Source organism: Cynocephalus volans, chromosome X, assembly GCF_027409185.1.
Source record: "Cynocephalus volans isolate mCynVol1 chromosome X, mCynVol1.pri, whole genome shotgun sequence".
Lineage (NCBI taxonomy): Eukaryota > Metazoa > Chordata > Mammalia > Dermoptera > Cynocephalidae > Cynocephalus > Cynocephalus volans.
Window position 1 is genome coordinate 166154850 of NC_084478.1, and position 6600 is coordinate 166161449.

General features: G+C 55.2%; 1 pseudogene; it reads left to right on the forward strand.

Annotated features, from left to right (window-relative positions):
• The first annotated feature begins 3897 nt into the window (after window positions 1-3897).
• LOC134367776 (protein EOLA2-like) lies at window positions 3898-5200 on the forward strand (annotated as a pseudogene).
• Window positions 5201-6600: the final 1400 nt, after the last annotated feature.

Consider the following 6600-nt stretch of genomic DNA (forward strand, 5'->3'; position numbering starts at 1 on the left):
GCACCTGTCAATTAACAAGAATAAAGACCAGTGTAATAGTGTAAATGCGACTGTGAAAACTTTAAATAAACCCACTCATAACTTATTTTACTTTGAATATATTATTGCTAATTAATAACCGAGGCAGGATTAGTTTCCAAACTTCATAAATAGCTCCTACAGCAGGATAAGTCACTCTCCTAGAAGAAAAAACCAAACCGACCAAGCAGTATTTGAAGGGAGACCAAGGATTTGGGTCAAGGTCCTCCCAGACTGGCGGTGCCCCGCACATTTGGCAGGAGCAAAGCGGAACTGTCCCTGGAGGAGAGCACCCTCACCCAGGGCCTCAGAGGCAAAGAAACAAAGGGAGGAAGGTGGCCACCTTCTCAAAGGCGAAGGAGGGAGGCAGAGGAAGAGAAGTGGTGACAGGCACAGAGAAGGAACGGAGTCACGTAGAAATCACGCTGAGCATGAAGGATCAGCTCAGGAGGAGAGCATCTGCACTAGAGAGGGACTGCTGAGGCAGGGATGCTGAGGAAAGAGAGGAGCAGTGGCATTCCTGGGGACAGGCCTGGCCTGAGAGGCTGGCCTCCCACGGCCGTGCCAAGGAAAGGGACCAGAAACACAGCGCGAAGGCTCAGAAGGCCACTGGGGTGGACAGAGACTTCCGCACATGCTCCCCGGGGACATGTCAAGTGCTGTGGTGTCAGAAAAGTAAGCCACGTTCTGGTGGGACAGTTGGTTGTAAAGAGTGATCCTTGGAAAGGACAAGGACTTCCTGAAAGGAGGACATGTGGCAGGGTGGGGAGGGAATCCTGGTGTGGAGAAGAAAGCAGAGCCTGAGGAGGGGACTCACTCATGACCCCAGGAATCCGGGGAAGGCGAGTCTGTGCTAGCACGGTGACCCAAGGCACAGTGGCCGAGCTGGAGCAGAGGCAGGAGACAGGGAAGGCCCCAGCTGTCTGCAGTACTCTAGCCTCTGCCTGGGGGCTCCAGAGTGCCATGGAAGGGTCACAGAGCGAAAGGTCGGAGCAGGGTACCAGTGAAGGGGTGAAGGCTGACCTGCGAAGACATGGCCTGTGTGGGGGGAGGGAAGACCTGTTCCCGCCAGAACTGTGGGAATGAGGGCATGGGAAGCTGCAGGTGAAGACAGTGTGACACGGAGGTCAGAAGTCAGGTCGTTGCCACATCTGCAGCTCACTTGTTACCTGTCATGATAATCAAGACTGAGATGCATTTCACAGGGGTGGCCAAAGGCCACCCTCCCCATCCATACCTGCGACCCAGCGAAGTGGTTCTTCCCAGGGTCACCCACCACCATGGCGGGGAACTAGCCTTGGGGCTGCTGCCCTGAGCCCCTGCTCCTTGTCACAGATCAGACTTCTGCTGTTTTCACCACTCTAGTGACACTGCACAGGACATGTGAGTGGCACCTACTCCTCACCATGCCCATGAAAGTGAGGAGCAGCTGGCAGAGTCCGAAGAGGAAGTGCTGTGACAGCACAGCCATGGCTGTCCCCACTAGAAGCCATGTATTGTATCCGGCTCATTAGGGAAGTTCCAGCTCTTCCACCAACAGGAAACGGGAGCAAGGACAGCAGTCCACCAGTAAGGGGACGCTCACTCATGATTTGACACTGCTCCAGGGAGGAGCCGCGGGTTCGGCATAAGTTGGCAAGCTTGGGTGGGGAAAGGATTCCAGGAGGGGACACTGGCGTGGATGACAATTGGAGCTGCTGATATTTCGGGTCCTTCGCAACCCTGAGACCTATGTCCCATGGAGAAGGGAACTTGTCCCCCTCACCTCATGTCCTCGAACTTCCCCAGGGACAGAGCAGGTGCATCTCACAAGAATAGAAGAGCAAGCCGTCCTCTGTTGATCCAACATTTACTACCCAGCTCCCGTGTCCTGGGCACCCGGCTTACCGCAATGAGTGACCCACAGGACTTACCCTCAAGGAACGTGGAGACGCTGGATGGCCGACTCTTGCAGTGATTACAACCCTGGGTTACAAAAGCCTGATGGAGGGAGGGTGGGGGCAAGGCAGAAAGTGCTACCCGAATTCAGAGACAAAACTACCTAACATTTGGGGGGTGGGAGGGGCAGTGAATGTGACTTTAATCTTGGGCCCTGAAGGAGGACAAGGGTCTTCCAGGTCGAGAGGAGGCGGTGCTTCCAGGCTGTGGAAATGGCCTGAGAGAAAGCAAGGCAGGGCAGGCTGGGTCAGGGACTAGTGACCAGGCAGCACAATGTGACCCAGCACAGTGTTAGGCGATAATGCTGGAGCGAGCTGGGGCCGACTGCAGCAGGGAAGGCTTGGCAGTTTTCTCAATAGGGGGCTGATGGCAGTCTGATGACGACTGAGATTTACAGAGAGGCTAGGAGCAAGCAGAGCCCGCATGGGGGGTTCAGCCCTGCAGTGCAAGCCTCAGTCTATGGCCTCGTGGACCCCAGGCAAGTGCTACTGCTCCTCTTGCAGCTTCCATGCCCTCTGGAGTGCCCTCTGGGGTACACACAGGGGGTCGGGATAGGTCGCTGAGGACTTGGGTTGCCATTCAGACCCTTCCCTGAGAGTGCAGCACAGACGTGCCTAAGCTCCCTCCAGCAGCTCCACCCCAGCTCCTCCTTGTACAGCTCTTGTACCGTCAGCTCCTCCTCTAAATCTCTCCACCAGGGGGCCCTGCTCCACCTGCAGCCCCGCCCCCAGTTCCTCCTACTGCAGCCCCGCCCCCAGTTCCTCCTACTGCAGCCCCGCCCCCAGATCCTCCTTCTGCCGCCCCGGCCCCTTCACCACCTCCTGAAGCCCCTCGCCCAGCTCTTCCTCCCGTAGCTCCGCCCCCAGCTCTTCCTCCCTCAGCCCCGCACCATCTCCTTCGAATGCAGCTCTGCCCCCAACTCTTCCACCTGCAGACCCGCCCTCAGTTCCTTCACTTGCAGCCCGACACCCAGTACTTCCTCCTACAGCCCCACCCCCAGTTCCTCCACCTGTAGCCCCGCCCCCATTTCCTCCTCCCTCAGCCCCGCCCCTAGCTCCTCCTTCTGCAACCCCGCCCCAAGCTCCTCTTCCCCCAGCTCTTTCTCACAGCCCAGCTTACCCAGCAGCTCCGCCCCAGCTCCTCCTTGTCCTCAGCAGTTGAGTGGGCCTGGCAGTGACGGTTAAACCCGATGATGCACGGATCGTGCCCACCCCAGGGCCTGTCACAAAGAAGGTGTGTGTGCACTGGGGCTAGTTGTTCTCGTTCTCATTATTTCTTTCTCAGGGCTCAGGTCTGGGACAGGGGAAGGGGTTTGAACACGGTGGCACCTGAAGGAATCGGGAGAAGACACCTGACGGGACCACCTGAGGTTACAGGTCACTCCGAGGGCTGAGCTGTGCTTGGATAGGAAGGACTTGTTCTCAGCAGCCCTGCGGTAGGAGCCAGGAAGCTCAGGGCCTGCGGTGCCTGGGGCTGGCACAGCCAGGGAGCTGAGAGTATCCGGCGATGTCTGGGTTTGGGGAGGGCAGCAGGAGAAGAAGCAGAGCCCAGGACTGTCCCTGTGTGCTGCCAGAGGACTGAATCCAGCCCCGACTCTCACTAGCCCACACTCCACTGTGTTCCCCTCGGACTTAATGACCTCTGTCGTAGCACTGACCACACGCTATCCTGCCTGTGCCTTTTTCTAGCTGTCCCTGCCATAGTCCGTGAGCTCTCCGAGCATTCCATCAGGTGGATCTGAGTCACCCAAATCCCAGCCTTCCCAGTCCCAGTCTTCCCTTGGGCCTGCTGTGCTGACAGATGGAAGCAATGAACCATCGAGGTCAGTGGGGATTCAGGGCACCTGGGAAACGTGGTGAAGGTCGGGCCCACTTGCCGTGAGCTTGGAGGACTGGTGTGTGACGATCTTCTGTGTTCCCACAGACCACCGAGTCCCAGAGAGCTTGCAGAAGATGAAGATCTGTTGCCTCTCCTTCCAGCAGCCTTATGCTGGCTTTGTCTTAAACGGGGTCAAGACCTTGGAGACATGTTGGTGTCCCCTGCTGGGCAGCCACCTGAACCATACCATCGCCATCCACATTGCTCACAGGGACAGGGAAGACGACGCCTGTCGGGAGCTGCTGCAGGGGAGGCTCGGGATGACGCCTCCTCAGATTCGGGCCTTGCTTCCGGAAGGGGAAATGTTTGGCCGAGTAGTGGTAGCTGGTGAGTGACAATGTGCCGATCGTTGTACAGATGAGTCCAAGAGCTGCCAATCTGGATCTGGCTGGGGACTTTTGGGGCTTTTCTTTTGTTTTGAACTGGTTTGTGTGTTTGCTGCAGTTTTGTTAAGCAATGCACGTTGAAGGGGGCAGCAAGGGGCCCTGGGCTGGGGTCTGCAGGCCCAGCTTGCCTCAAGTCCGGTAAATCATTTTTCTGCTCTGGGCCTCGGTCTCCTCTTCTGATCTGTGAGGCTGAGTCAGGTCCATGATGTCATGTGGTGCTGGGCTGTGCATGTGCGTGTGTGGGGCAGAGACCACCAGAGGCAGCACAGCACATTGTGCGGGTCGGCTGCCTGCCTGGCTTCACATGCCTGCCCTGTCCCCACCACCAATGGCACCCTAGGCTAATCCCTTCAACCTCCGTGGGTGGTTGAGGGCCCACATCCACACCTGTCCCTGGTGACCTGCGTCAGAGCCGCGTTGTCTCCATGTTCCTGGGCAGTGGCTGGTGCCCTTCCATTCTGAAACTCCTACCCTCAGCAGTCTTGCTGGCGCCTGCATGTTATTTGTGTCGCTTCACAGAGGAGCAAGCCCTGTCCTCTTCATTTCTGGAGCCTTCCCTCTGCCTCACCCAGGATTCTCGGAACATGTTTGGCTCATCATCTGTGCTCCGTGAGAAGGCCCTGCTGCCCTTCCTGTCCTTTTGGTGATGTCATCTAAGTCTGTAGCGGCCATAATTTTGAAATAACCAAGTTGTCACACTGCTGGCCTTGGTTTATGGAAGGGAAAACCACCTTTGTGTTTCTCTCTTTGTGCACAAGGCTCGTTGACATTGGCGAAATGTTGGAGTGTCCTAAAAACTTAGCTCCTGAGGATGTTGTGGAATTGGAAAAGCAAGCTGTCCTGACCAACCTGCAGCAGAAGTACCTGACTGTGATTTCCACCCCAGGTGGTTACTGGAGCCCTTACCTAGCAAAGGCGGAAAGGATATATTCCAGGTTCACATCCCAGAGCACCTGATCCCTTTCAGCCTGAAGGTGTGACGTGTGTGGGCTCCTGAGAGGAATGTAGCTGAGAAACCAGCTAAATAATGGCACCGTTGATTTGCCATCTTGGCGCATGTGCATGTAGATCAGGTTAAGTGTGAATTACCCCTGTGTTGTACCATGCTTCCTACTACATGGCGTTCACAGAAACGGGTTTCTGTTGTCACAAGAAGGGAATAGGGGGTGTTGCTGGTCATTTTGTTCCTACTGATGTCTGGATTGTAGAAATAAATGTGTCAAAGTGAACTGTGAAGTGTTTGGGGCTCCTTTATGTTTCCGCAGTCTTTGTTCTGGTCAAAACTCATCAGCTGTTTGATCAGCATCCTTGTGACTTTTGTAAAGCGTGGGTCCAGGCACTGAATGGTTGCTCAGCAGTGACCAGCCATCAATAGCCTGACTCATCCAGGAGGAAGATGACATCAGACTTAGAAACTTGCAGCTGTCCATCCTTCCAGATTCCTCTAGGTCTCTTGTACACACATCTTCCACTCATCAAGGCCAATTGTTCATGAAGCCCGTGATGTTTTTGTGCTTTCCCAGCAAAGTTTCTAGTGGTCGTTAGCTATGAGGATCATGGGCTTTCTCCCCAGGCACGGACTGGAGTGGCTGGTCTCTTCTGAGCCAGGACACAGTGGTTGTACCTCCCTTGGCAGATGGGGCAGCCTCTTTGTAGGGCCCCTGGGTGCTGAGTTGGGAAACTCAGCTGTGGAACAGAAACTTCCTGTCAACAGTGTGGGGACAGCGATGAGGAAGGAATCTCCTGTCTCAAGGTACGGGAATAATGTAAGGTGATGCTCCCAAGGTCAGGAGTGAGGCTGTTCTGTCTCCTGAACAGCAGGCAAGTCTCAGGGGACGGGATCTTGCTGGGCGAGCCCTCACAGTTTCTAGCAAATCCTTTGCTGAGTGTGTGGAAATGCTGCTGCCTCAAATGGAAGAGGACAACGGGGACCAAGCCTGTCCTGGGCAAGGTCTTTAGCCTCATGTCAGTGAGACATGTGTGGTATAGACGGTTAGAAGAGACACAGAGTCCTGATTCTCATTTAGATGGTTTATTTGCTACCAAGGGGTTTTGTTGTGTTTATTAAGACCAAAAATGGGTTCACCATTAGAAAATGGCCCTTTTTATCACTCCTCAGTGGCCTGTGAGTTTAGGGACCTGGATTGTCCTTAAACTATACACAGAATGCACACGTGTAATCAGCCCTCCTGCTCCTCCTCATTGGGTGGCTCACTGGGAGATATCTCTAGGAGGGAAGCCATCACAGTGGAATAACAGATGTTATACAGAGACATCGGGAGACCATTGCCTGGGTAAAGCGGGAGATTGGGGAGCGGGTCCCCTCCAACTTCCATCCCAGCCTTGGCCCTGGGCTCAAACCTAACTTTCACAGAAGTGG